This window comes from Sorghum bicolor, chromosome 7, assembly GCF_000003195.3.
Source record: "Sorghum bicolor cultivar BTx623 chromosome 7, Sorghum_bicolor_NCBIv3, whole genome shotgun sequence".
Lineage (NCBI taxonomy): Eukaryota > Viridiplantae > Streptophyta > Magnoliopsida > Poales > Poaceae > Sorghum > Sorghum bicolor.
This window is the reverse complement of record NC_012876.2, coordinates 54,604,550-54,618,349: the sequence shown is the minus strand read 5'-3', so window position 1 is coordinate 54,618,349 and position 13,800 is coordinate 54,604,550. Positions and strand designations below refer to the sequence as shown.

At 40.2% G+C, this 13,800-nt stretch overlaps 1 long non-coding RNA gene across 1 annotated transcript; it reads left to right on the top strand.

Moving 5' to 3' along the window:
- Window positions 1,864-13,800, top strand: LOC110437172. The gene is made up of 5 exons (XR_002455363.1): window positions 1,864-2,239; window positions 2,329-2,348; window positions 2,427-4,981; window positions 6,627-6,741; window positions 13,756-13,800. It is a non-coding gene; the product is annotated as an uncharacterized LOC110437172 (long non-coding RNA).

Below are 13,800 nucleotides of genomic sequence, written 5' to 3'. Positions count from 1 at the left end.
TCCAGTCCAGTACTCCATAAAATTAATCATCCATCATCCACAACTACATCTGTGCATAATTTAAAAAAGTGAGGTATATAGATCTTTTGGTGCTGAGACAATTACAAGTACATAATATGGGAAGTTGTATTACCCATCCTCTTGCATTTTGTTGGTGATAATATGTTGAAGTTCCCAGGAAGACACTTCAATACCCTTTGGCCATTTACTTGTGTCTAGTTGTTTTTTGTCTACTATATGTTTCATTAGTTTCTCCATACCTATTAGCTGTTAAAACCAAGACACCAAGGTTAACTATGAATATTTCAGTACAATAATATATTTAAAGAAGTATGTGAACACAAATTTTAGGTTTTACCGTGTATCGGAGATGTTGGCAACTGCTCATATTTTCTCCAAAAGAGTTCAATATTTGTATCTCACCTTTTGAAGGTATTACGACAGCCAGGTACCAATGACACAGTGTAATATTGATTGGTAGGAAGACCTGTAGATATATATAGTATATATTAAGTACACTATATTTTGATATTTTAATTATAGTAGAGATTTATCATAATAACAATGTTTTGGTCAAATTTACCATATCTGCTTTCAAATATTAATTTACCCTTGATTGAACCGTGCCTTCTCTATTATACCCCAATTTTTCTGGTTCTTCCTCTCCATGTGCTTTTAGAACTTGAGACCACCATGTGTTCTCTAAATATACTTTTCCACCTTCTCTATGATTGCCATGTTCTTCATGCCGCATTAACTGGATATATAGACTTATGACCTGCAAGTTATTAAGTTACCATTAAATTATTGACAAGTATTTCATACGGAAAAGCGTTAATACAGAAGTCGTGTTGAATATACTTACTGAACCATTGACGTGATCACCATCTTTAAAAAGGCAATCCATGTCTCGTCGTTCTCCATAACAATCATCGATTCTGACAAGCACATGTTTTTCATCTTTTATTGTTTCCATGTATTCTATAACCTTGGCGTCTTCGTTCGTAGACAAATAATCTAGAGAGATTTTATTTATAATACATATATATCTTAGTACAATGAAATACATATATAGATATATATCTGGGTACAATAATAATAATAATAAGAAATTAATTGCCCTAATATGTATACTATTAAATACCAATTGTTGTGGACTCACCTTGCGGCATGATTTTAATATTATTTATTTTTTTGGTTTATTATATTGAGGTAACACCATCACATTAGCATCGGCACACGTTGATTCCATTTCATTCGCTTGACGTGGAGTATGTACGTCATCACCTTTGACGTGTTTCTTTAGACCAAAATGATCTCCATATGTAAAATTAGTTTCAGTTGTGATATCTATGACAAATTGGACCAAGATATTGAGTTGACTCAGAGATAGTGGTGTACGACATCATCCTGGTCAGCATGCTTTCGCTTATTGTCTATGACTACTCCTCTACGCTGTGGAACATAATTATCATTTTTACGTAGCCAGTCTATGGGCTCATCCGTCTCTAGTTTAAACGATAATCCATCATCCAAGTTGACACCTTCACATTTGAAAATGTTTTGAGGTTCATGGTATATTATTAGGTGATGGGCGAAAAGTTTAAATGATGAGATATTTGTCACCTGAGGGCGAGGATGTCGTAACGATTATTTTAACACTGCCTTTATTTTCTGTTTCTTGGCTTGATGATTCCATTATTGCCTCACTCTTGATATCCTTTTGATTTTCTTCTGTATCCAGAAAAACAAAGCATTAATAAAATACTAAATAAATATAGTAAAAATAGGAAGAAAATTCATTATAGATACACACCACTCTCCTCACTCTGCACTAAAATGTCCCCTCGGCTCCCACTCGACCACCACTCACTTCTTATCCACCGTCGCACCACTCCAATAGCTGACTACCACCGCCGCCCCTCACCTTCCGTCGTTTCGCCGAGTGACGACGCGCATCCGCCTCCTTCGCTCTGCCTCCCTCGCCCTGCATCTCGCACCATCTCGCCTCTCATCCTCGCGCCGCCTCCCTCCGTTGTTCATGGCTGCTGGGCTTCTTCTTCGTTGGTGGCTAGGCGCGTGCGCATCCGCCTCGGCCACTCCGCCGCTCCCCGGTGTGGTTGCACGCTCGCCTCACTCCGCCGCTCCCCGGTGTGGTTCCCTGCATCCCCCTGAACCAGCCATCCACCGCGTATCCTCCCGCTCGATGTCGTGGCTTGCCGTCTCCGCGCGCGGTTAGGTGCTTCTCCTCTTCTCCCTCTTCGGTGGTGCTGTTCTTCATCGATTGGTACCGTGCTCATGCTTCCCCTCTTTCTATTCCTCTTGCAGGTGTTGTCTCTCGAACTCAGGTGAGTTATCCCCTTTTCCCTCTCCTTTTTCTCAATTTGTAAACCCATCTCATGGTTTGGTACTTGATCTATGTGCAGGCACAACAGATCTGAGTTCTTGGGTGTTCTTGAGTTGTTGGCTTCCAGATCTATCATGTGATTCGTTACTTGGTTCTCGGTTTGTGTTGGAGCTCCTGCTAATCCTCCCTATCATCTCTCTTTTTACTCTATATAATTTGCAGTAGCCAATCCAGCGTGCTTCCATAAAAAATGTGTGCCTTTTTTAGTTTATTTGGTAACTTGTTGATTTTTTCTGAACTATTGTCCAAGTCAGTGATGATGTTCATTTGGTCTGAGCATATATGTCATAGCCTATGATCTTGTTCATTTGGTCTTAGCGTATGGCCTAGTCTCTCATGATTTGGTAATTTTTATTCTTTTGTCATGGGGTTGATGAGCGGGTGACTGCAGAATAGGGGGGCATATCATATTAAGGTATCACTAGTTGGGCATGAGTGGAGAATGAACACATTTGCTCTTATAACATGTCATTCATCACATTTTTTTTGAATCATCCACTATTTAGCAACACTTGGGTCATACTCAAGGTGATGGCAAATAGTCGATGTTTCATTAGATTCTATATGGGTGCCATGTTTCTGGTTATTTTCAAAGTTGTCTATGCTGTTAGTTCTTTTAATATCTATTCCAGCCACCAATGACTTTGTTCCAGAAGATAAGCTGAGGCAAAATTTTTGAGACTTTCTTGATCTGGGACTGTGTGCTTGTGCTATGATGATTATTGTTATTTCTAAGATACTATACACTCTGAGGCAATAAGCATGTGCTATGATGATTATTTTTTTCTAAGATACTATACAAATTCTAAGGCAATACATATGTGCATGTGGTTTGTTTTAGGCAATATGGCATTTGCAGTGATTTTACGTGCAGTATGACTGAAGAGATTATGCTAGTTGATGATCTAGTGTTTCCTGAACTTGAGTCTGGTTTTGTTTGTATTGAGGAACACTGTGTTGGGGATGTGATTGAGCATGTATGTATTTTCATATAACTCCGCACATGTATTTTCCTATGATCAGTCTCATACAACTGAGCGCATGCCTCTTTGTCAATGATGGTTTACTTGTCTATAATGATTTGGTAATTTTTATTCCTTTCTAATGGGGTTGATGAGCTGGTGACTGCAGAATAGGGGAGCATATCATATTTAGGAATTTTGCTGCTACTATCCTTCACTGTATGTCATCTTATTCTGGAGAAAACGTTTGTTGTCAGGCTATGACCATATGGTCTGAGATTCTAGACATATGCTGTGATGACTTGTTCATTTTATAAAGTAAAATGCTCTAAGATTTTGGACATATGCTATGATGTTTTTTTTTTGACTGACATGCTACACATGTGCTGAGGCTTGGGACGTATGCTATGATAATTTTTGTGGTTAAGATGCTACACATGTCAGGCTTGGGACATATGGTATGATGAATTATTTTTTCCTGGGATGCTACACATGATGCATTTGGGTGATTCTTTTCTACTTGGCCTATGATGCACGTATAAGTAAACATTGAGGTGACTGTTTTTGTATGTTATTGAATCATCCACTGCTTACCATTGTTTTTCAAGTACTGTTTTTGCTCTTATAACATGTCATTGATCACATCTCTTGGAATCATCAACTGTTTAGCAACACTTGGGTCATACTCAAAGTGATGGCAAATAGTGGATGTTTCATTAGATTTTATTGGTGCCATGTTTCTGGTTATTTTTAAAGTTGTCTATGCTGTTAGTGCTTTTAATATCTATTACAGCCACCAATGACTTTGTTCCAGAAGATAAGCTGAGGCAATTTTTTTATGATTTTCTTAATCTGGGACTGTGTGCTTGTGCTATAATGAATACTGTTATTTGTAAGATACTATACACTCTGAGGCAATAGGCATGTACTATGATGATTACGGTTATTTGTAGGATACTATACACTCTGAGGCAATAGGCATGTGCTTTGATGATTACTTTTATTTCTAAGATACTATACAAATTCTGAGGCAAAACATATGTGCATGTGCTTTGATTTAGGCAACATGGCATGTGCAGTGATAATTAGTTTTATACCATAGTGGCTTCTGACTTTAAGTAGTATTGAGGACCACGGTTTTGGTGATGTAATTGAGCATGAATGTAGTTTTATAAAAACTGAGCACATGTCTTTGCCTATGATGAGACTCATACAACTGAGCGCATGCCTCTTTCCCAATGATGGTTTACCTGTCTCTTGGTTTTATTTGACTGCATTTTTTTCCTTCCTACACTTCACTGCAAACTATATTGTTGCAAATCTAATGGAAGTATCTGGTTCGACGAGGTAATTTTTTGCTTAGCCGTCTTTGTTAACATGGTTCCTTAGGAGATTCAATGACCGTATGTTTGCCTAGCAGGTGAATGTTTTCTAGTTATTGTCTATGGATGTGTATTTAACCACGGCAAGGCTCATGCTCAATCAGATACAGAGGGAGTTTAGAAAACAGCAGATTGAGCATGAGCCTTGCCGTGGTTAAATACACATCCATAGACAATAACTGGCAGCCACTACATTTATCGGCAAGCATATAAGTTGCCCTGCTCCAAAGGTAAGCGCAAATTCATACGGTCTGGTATGATTATTCTTGTGTGGTTGTGCATTTTCTGTCTGAAACACTCCTAGATGGATTGGATCTGTAATTAATATGCCCAGTGTTGGAGATTGATTTCATCTAAAGTTGTCGCCTAGAAAAGTAGCTCCAAGATTATTCTTGTTTGGTTGTGCATTTTCTGTCTGAAACGCTTCTAGATGGATTAGATTAGATGTTCTCAGTCAGTTATCTGGGTGCTTCCATTTCATATAGATCATTTCATTTAGATGGGTGCTTAGAAGGCAACATGATCTAAGAATTTGTTGATCATGGATATAGCTAATTATTTTTTATGTTGCAACGCATGGGAATTTAGCTAGTGCATCATATATAAATAAAATTGAAGATATAAATTCATGAGTTCTTGTTTTTTACCTCCATTGGGCGCCAACCCACCTAATCCCTTGAAAGATGGATCTAGTAGCGTAGATTTTACTTCGGCTACTGATGTATCAACTAAGGCATGATCATTTGCGACTGTGTTTTCTTTAAAATCCATCACCTCATCTGCTGTATTTATTGAATAAGGCATGATCCATTAGAAAATAATGAAATGTAATTTAGATTCATAGGTAGTTTGTGTACGAACCATGATTCGGACACGATCTGTCTGGGTCACGTGGATCCGGTTCTTGTGACATCGTGTTTGATGTAATGGCACTCGACTGTAACGTTAGGAGAGAACACACAAATAAAATAAACCATCGTAAGGATGAAAACAGGTGGAAGGCAAGAGAGGGGCGTCCTTACGTGGAGGTCGTTTGTCGAGAGTGATCCGATTCGCAGCTGACCGTGGCGAGTAGCAAGGATGTGTTTGGCAAGGTGATTGTCGTTGACGGCAGCAATCGTAGACGTTCGTCCTCGTCGGTTGAATTTGACGATGACTTGAGGTAATCGTCGTAATGGCGGCGAGGTCTTGGCTACGGAAAGCGAGTGCGCAGTAGTATACGGACGGCGTCTAGGGCAAGCGACTCTTTATAACGCGGTCATTTGATTAGAATTTGCGTTGATTGTGCGGATATATTTTCGGATCCAGTTGTGTGGACGTGACAGAGTCTCGGGCGAGGGCCGGGCCAATGGCCCATTTACGGAGAGCCCAACAGAAATAATGTCGACAAGATTTTTTGTTTCCAGCACACGGTATCCCACCATCGGTCACATTATCATTAAAGATAAAAAAAATCCACATATACAACCGGCTCCTTGACGATTCCGTTCTAGTCCGCGCTCTGGGCCTCTGGTGGCTTCTGGTTTTCCCCAACCCGTATCCTACTGCTTCCGGCCGTGAGTGTGAGGGGGACAAGGGCGACCAGAGCAAGGATGGGGCAGGAACCCTCCTGTAGCGAGGCCGTGTGTGCGGGCGCACCCAGCACAGCTGGAGCTGGCTAGCGGCACGGCTGGCTGGACGCGCTGTTTGAGCAAAGTTTTGGAACAAGGTCGCTGGGACATTATAAACATGTGATTTTCTGAATTTTTTTCCTTCATTGAGCATTGAACATTTGTGGTACTGCATTTTATTGAAGCAAAACATTACCATTGCCCTATTTGTTAGCACACATGGTAACATGTGTCTCAAAATTTTGTATAATTTGGATAAGGTTAGATGTGGAATCGGCTCCTTGGCGGCGCGGTCTCGAGGAGCATGGCGAGGGAGCAGTAGGAGCTCAAGCTCATCTATGCCTGGACGACATCCTCGACACGGCACCTAACGATCTCAGGTGAGGAACACAAAATCGTCTGGTTGAATTTATGGTATGTTCATCATACATTGTGTTGTTGTTTGGGCCAAATGTATGTTAAGTTAAGTGACATTGATACTGAATGAAGCAATAATACTCAGCCCAAACCAAATATTAATTGGAAACTAAAAAAACTTTGATCTAAATGTGATATATTAGTTAATTATCTACAGAATAGGCGATGCATTATAAGTACATATTTTGTTTTTGTTGTATAAAAACATGTAAGCCAATAAACTTTGCAATTAATACTAAAATATAATACACTTGAAGTTAATCAGATGTTTTTTGTAGCACACTACAAAACTGTTATATATTATGCATGTGTATTATTTGTAGACATATATATATATATATATATATATATATATATATATTATATGTATATATATATATTAAGGACGATATTGGGCTCTAGTTGGCATCTCGTCATGAATGGTGAGTTGGCATCAATTATGGAAAGAGTGCAACGTTCAAAATTAGTTGGGGATAAAAAATAGGAATAGAAAGTACTACAAATACAATGGCTTCAGTATACACACCCCGAATCACCAGTTTAGTACGTCTCTATAAACGATATTCCTGGTGCTCTTCCCTATAGGATCCAAGTCCTGTTTTGGCTTTGCCAAAACTCTTGTTGCATTTCTTGATACCCCTCTTGATAAACCAACATAAAGTTGGTCGTGTGAGATCACCGGCTCTGGTAGATAGATCCCGACATTAGGTATGGTCTGTACCTGCGATTTATTTATTGTCATAGCGAAACTTAACCTCACCGGGAATTGCTTTCTTTTGAACTTGAAAGGAAGGGAAATATCATCAGAGGGAGACAACGGTAGCCTTGGTATAAAGACTCTCTTCCCTACATGTTGTCCACCAGTGATCTCAGCATCAATTGCATTGTCTTGCAGTGCTCTGATCACGAGCCTTGTGCCATTGCACAATCCGTTGTTCGGATCTAGATTGCGAAGAAGAATCACAGGGCAGTTGATTTTTAGCTTGAGCTCATGGGGGGGCAGTCCATTTGGAGTTATGGGGTTCAAAAAATCAATAGGGAAGTGATTTCTTTGGTCATCAACAACAGTGTCAAAGCTGTGGTAAACCTTTTCCTTACCTGGAAATCTCTCGATCATCATTGAATTCAGCTTATCAACATATTCATTTTTTGTTGATAGAATAGCCCGTGAGCTCATATAGGCGGCTGATGTTGCATGTTCTTCAAGTGAGGGAAAAATTTCTTGGATGAGTTTGTTGACTCCCTCATCAGTGTCAGTATATCCAATCACAATCTCATCAGGCAGTCGTACATAGTCATCTCCAATTGTTTCTTCTGTTCCATTACCAATACGTAGGAGGTAGTCAGAAAACCATGGGTCTGACTGCGCCCTCATGTTTTGGGTCAATCTTATCTTCCTTATTTGTGGCCACAAATAGGATCTTTTTAGAGAAGCGTCAGTTATCTGCGCTCTATTTCCACGTGTGACCACACGAAGGACTTGTCTGAAGTCTCCTCCAAATACCATTATCTTTCCTTATTTGTGCCTTGTATAAGAATGTCTTGCCCGTGCCTCCGGGACCATCCACAAAGAAAACTTGGCTCTTGTTGGAAAAGACATGATGAATGATTTCATCAAACCCTTCTTTCTGCTACTTGTTAAGAGAATAAAAAATATCCAAGTGATCTTGGGGTACGCTGACATTCTGCTCTTCTCTAACTACCTTCATCGTGTCAATGGTTCCTTCATGAACTCCACGAATAGGTGGTAAACCAAATTTTTTATATCCTTATCAGTTTTACCCATAGAGAGTAACATCTCTCGAATGTCCCGCAACACCATCTGCTCTACGGCCGAACTGTTGGTTATTTCCCGGCTGAAGTCTTCACCTAGAGCTTCCTTATGCTTATCCCATAGGCCACGTATGTTAGTGGACTCACAAAATACAAGAATTATAGCAAATAACCTCCGCAAAGCACATGACATCTGGAAAGTCATGGCCTTAGTAAGACAGTCATCGATTAGCGTGTCTCTCTCGATCAGCACTGTTTTCTCACATGCTTCTCGAAAAGTACTGTAAACGACATCAGCCACTGTTCTCAAATCTTCAAATGATGTTGCACCTCTCACATGATTTAGAAGAACTCTTAGGAAGTATCTCTCCCCTTCGGCAGGATTAGCATAGACAATTCATCCTATTTGACATGATGCTTGTTTCCTTCCTTGCCATTTTTTTCTGCATGGGATACATCGATAGTGTTCTGGAAATTCCCTATACAATATTTTCCTTGCCGATCTATCTTCAAGGTTCTTAGTGAAACATTCTGTCAGTGTTGTTTTCTTGGAACGCTCGTGATTGACTACCTCTTCGAGGTTGTCATCATCATTGTATGTCACGGACTACATATCCGGAAGATGTAGCTGGAGTTGCAAAACTGAGAGATAAACTCCAAACATTGGGAATCCAAATATCCTGTACACAGCTTTAGGTGGAGTTACAAACCTCGCATTCCTATATTGTTTTATCTCATTGATCACACCATCATCTTCCCCATTTTGGTCGGCATTTACCAAGAATTCTGCTTGGTCATGGCCTTTATATACGTACTTAAATAGGTACTTCACTGCTTTAATGCTGGAGCACGCCTCAACATTGATGTGACAGTTGTATCTAAAGAGCAGACCTGGGTTGTACGGTACCACCCACCTGTTGTCTAAATCCGCCTTCCTAATCTTGACTCTTCGCCCATCCTCCCTTCTCCTGTACTTTGGATAGGCGTCATTTCCTTGTTGGGTTTCCTGACAGAACTGTCGCGGGAACTGAAACCTGCACGTCCCATTCACCATGCACGGGCAATACTTGTTTAGAACGCCACATGGTCCATGCAGCATATGGCTTATAACCAGATCATGCAACTCAGGAAATTTGTCCTTGTTTGGAATCTCTGCTGAAATAACTCTATCATATCCATCAGGGGTTGTCAACTTACTCTGAGACTTCATGATCAGCAGGAAATGCTCATGTGGTAAACTGCTTTTTTGGAACTCAGTGACATGAACGTATGCAGCAACCTCTCCAAAATATGAATCCAGTATGGATTGCACGTCATTGTGATAAAGTAATCTGGTTTCCCAAATCGTTGCACAATAGCCATAGCATTAAGGAACCTTTGTTGCATGTCTCGATCGCAGCCTGGGAACGACCTTGGCAGCACAATTCTCTTGCCAACCTTAGAACCCCGCGTCTCTCCAGCAGAGATAACATCAACAATGCCCTACATAGATATAGATAATACGTTAAAGCACGTGTTAGATCACTGAAACATTCTTGAAAGGTAGTAAGAAGGCACCAGACAGAAATAATTATGAGTGCCTACCTGATATAGCTGTGCTCGTATCAGCTTTTGATTTTCAGGATTTGAGTACCAATTTAACCTCATTGACTCAATCTTTACATACATATCCACGCCCCACTGCTGGAAAAGACGTCCTCCGAATAACAGGATGTTGAAAATTCCACGTCTAATTTGCAGCTTGTAGCAGTAATATTCCCTCGCAGTTACAAATCTTTGTGAGCCATCCGTAGCTGCACCTAGCAACTCATCTTCTTGTATGTCATTGTCGCCTTCCTCAACTGCGCCTTCATCGCTATTAATATCTACACGGGCATTATACAGTTAAGAAGCATATTATATGAAACTATAGCATCAAATACAATATTAAATCATGCTGGAATATCATATTTTACCTTGATAAGCAGCAGCAGATGACTGGGTTCCCAATTGAGGATTGACAACATTTGGAGACGTCATGTTAGCAGGTGTTGGAGTGACTGGAGAATCACTATAGGGCATATACTTGTTCTATCATGTTTCTCCTTTTCGGTTAAGTATTGGATAAGCTAATGCATCATAACAACCATCCCATGCCTTGACATACTGTGTACGGCGATCAGTCTTTCCAAATACAACCACACTCCTATCAAAAGATCTCTGATTATCAGTCCCGTCCATCCAGATAGCCGCCACTTGGGATGTTGTTGGGGCATTGTACCTTCTCTGGTCGGGAGTGACATTTGTATTGAGTTCAACCCGGTAGTTTTCCAAGTTTGGAAAATCACCATTCCTCCTAAAAGTATGAACATAGGGGTTTTCTTGCAAAATCTGAAGGATCTGTCGGATGATGATATCAAGATCAGAGGACCTTTTTACCCTACGTGTCAAGTCAGCATCTTCGGTATCATAAAAGTAGAGCTGCAGATGTCGAGCGTTGTCACCACCTCGCACAAGGTGGTCAAGACGGTGATACAACCCGCCATGAATCCGAAATGTATAATGCCCCGTTGCGGCGGGACTGCTATATCTACGATCAATGGTAACCCCTAGACTTGTAAAGGAGAAGTGCAAATTGATATAACGTATGTTTTTCCGGAAATATTTTGCATCAACATCCACCTGACTTGTGAATAACCTTTTTAGCTCTTCAGGAACCTCTTGTATACATATCTGTACTTTTCCTTTTCTACAACAAAACCTCGGTGTCTCATACTGAAACCGCAGTGCATGGCAATGACTGCAGTTAGGGACTTGCCTCAATATATGTCTCTGTGGCAGATTCTGGTAGATGAAGTCATATGGATCATCATCACCCACATTATTATGTCTAGCAGAGCCCTCAGGAACCACACGATATGACTCGTAAAGACAACCTATGTAGACAAAGATTTGATCATTTAATTTAAATTTAAGATATTACGTATAAAATGGAAAATTTGACATGTATACATGTTAGCATTCCACCTTGTCCATGTTGTTGTAGAATTCCATCTTCGTCGTATAATAAGTTTTCATTGTTTAAACAAGGGTCATTGCCATCCATGACATGTTCATCTCCATCCGAATCCTCGTTCTCTGGTTCAAATAGTCCCCAGTCAAACACATCTTCAGTATCCAAAGCACGATGTTCTGTAAGAATACAGAAAAGTAGACAATGGTTAATTAATCTGTTCACTAATAAATAGATAGAAATGAGGTGGTGCTCACCAGGCTCACTGAAAGTAGGCAATGAATCAGTAAGTGCAGGACGGGGTCCTCTGGGCTGTGGTACAAAAGCATCATTTCTATGCAGCCACCCTGTGCCATCTTCGAGCTCATCGTTTTCCATAATTGTGGACAGTCCAGTCCCCAAATTCGCACCTTCGGATTCCATGAAACAAAATGATAGAACAAGCGATTGGTGAACATGAAGCGATGAGCGAACGACCGATTTGTGAACATGTAGCGATTGGTGATCATTCTTACCCGTGGGTGAGGACGTGTCAACAATTATTCTAGCATTGTCTTCGTTGGCATTAGACGTGTTCATAGTACTTTGCAATTCAGCCTTCTTTCGTGCTCGATATTGACGTTGGTACTCAGCACTCTTCCTTCTCTTCTCTTCTAACTGTTCTCTGGTCATCTCAGCTCTTCTTTTTCGTTGTAGCGTGTTCCTTCTATCCATCATCGTGTTAGCAGCATCTGTGTAGGGGATCATTTATTTGGCTATTCGTTATTCTGTACAGATTACACCAAATTTAAAATTTCAAAGTTACCGCTGTCCTGAAGCAGATGAGTACTTTGTTTTGTGGTTTTTGCAAGGAGAACAGAATGGATATGTTTGATCAATAATTATGAAAAAAATCAGATATGCCACATGAAATTTTTTTATAGTTACCACTATTTAGATGCAGACTACTTTGTATCGTAGTTCTTGTGAGGATCCCATTTGGTTATGTTACACAAAAAATTATTAACAAATTCAGATACGACACATGAAATTTATTATTTGATAGTTACCGCTGACCCCAGTTAGTCTAATGCCTGTTGTGGTTGCTGAGCATATGACACTTTGGCTATGATCTCCATATGCATTTGGTTCAATATTTTCCTTGTCTGGTTGGTAATTTTCTGTGTCCAAAGAAACTGCAGAGTTTTGTTCCAACATAGGCAACAAGCTTATAGCGCTAGAGGTTTGGGATTCGGCCTTCTTCCTTGTAACATCCCAAAAATTCACATTCAAAAATCACTCGCATTAAAAATTATTTTCAAAATATATTTCAAAAACTATAAAATAATTTGAGCTCTATAGTATCTCCATCTAATCCATCCATATTTTTCGCACACAAATAACAGCGAGTAGCAGCAAGCTTACATGCAAGAAAACATAGCAGTGCACCTACATGAATATATATCTCATGTATGCATGCAGGACGAGCATGCACCGTCCATTTGCATGCACCTGCATGCAAGGACACGGTGATTAGGCACCGTCCATTTGCATGCATCGTGCATGCAAATTAAGCACCGACCATGCGCTACAGTAGCATTTTTAATGGCACGCAGCTGAGCGCTTTGGCCTATAAAAAGCCAGCCTCGGGTGCTCACTCTCACCACCCGAGAAGCACATTCACTCACTCGCTCACTCACTCTCACTTCGCGTATACCGTATACGGCCATACGCACAAGCCGAGCTCGACTGTCGTCGCAAGACGAGGTGAGCAGCTCACGAGCATCTCCTTACTCTTCTCTGTCTTTCTGTAGTCTTTTCCTGTATTTTTTCTTGTATTTGTCTGTACCGATTCACTGCCAAGAACTCCACGAATAGAACCATGACATACAGAAGAGCTCTAATGACCCCTGCTAATTTCTCTCTAACCATGCATGCGTGGGCCATAAGCATTAACTTCACCAAATAGTACATGCATGCATGCACTACCAGCCAAGCAAATGCCCACATGAAGCATCCATTCTTTAATCATCGTTAGCCTTTTTCGCATGATTAAATTTCGGTCATTTCACAAATACCACATGCTAACTCTGATTTTAATAATTCTTTTTCCTAAATTCATCTAAAATCATGATGTACCTTCCATATTAATTTCATGATTTTTGGAGCTCATTTGAATTTATATGATTATTTATCTGTGGCTGTTGTCTGTGTCGTTCGTCGCGTATTTTAGCTGACGGAGTGAATGAGCCGGAAAACGAGAACGTTGGAAACGAGT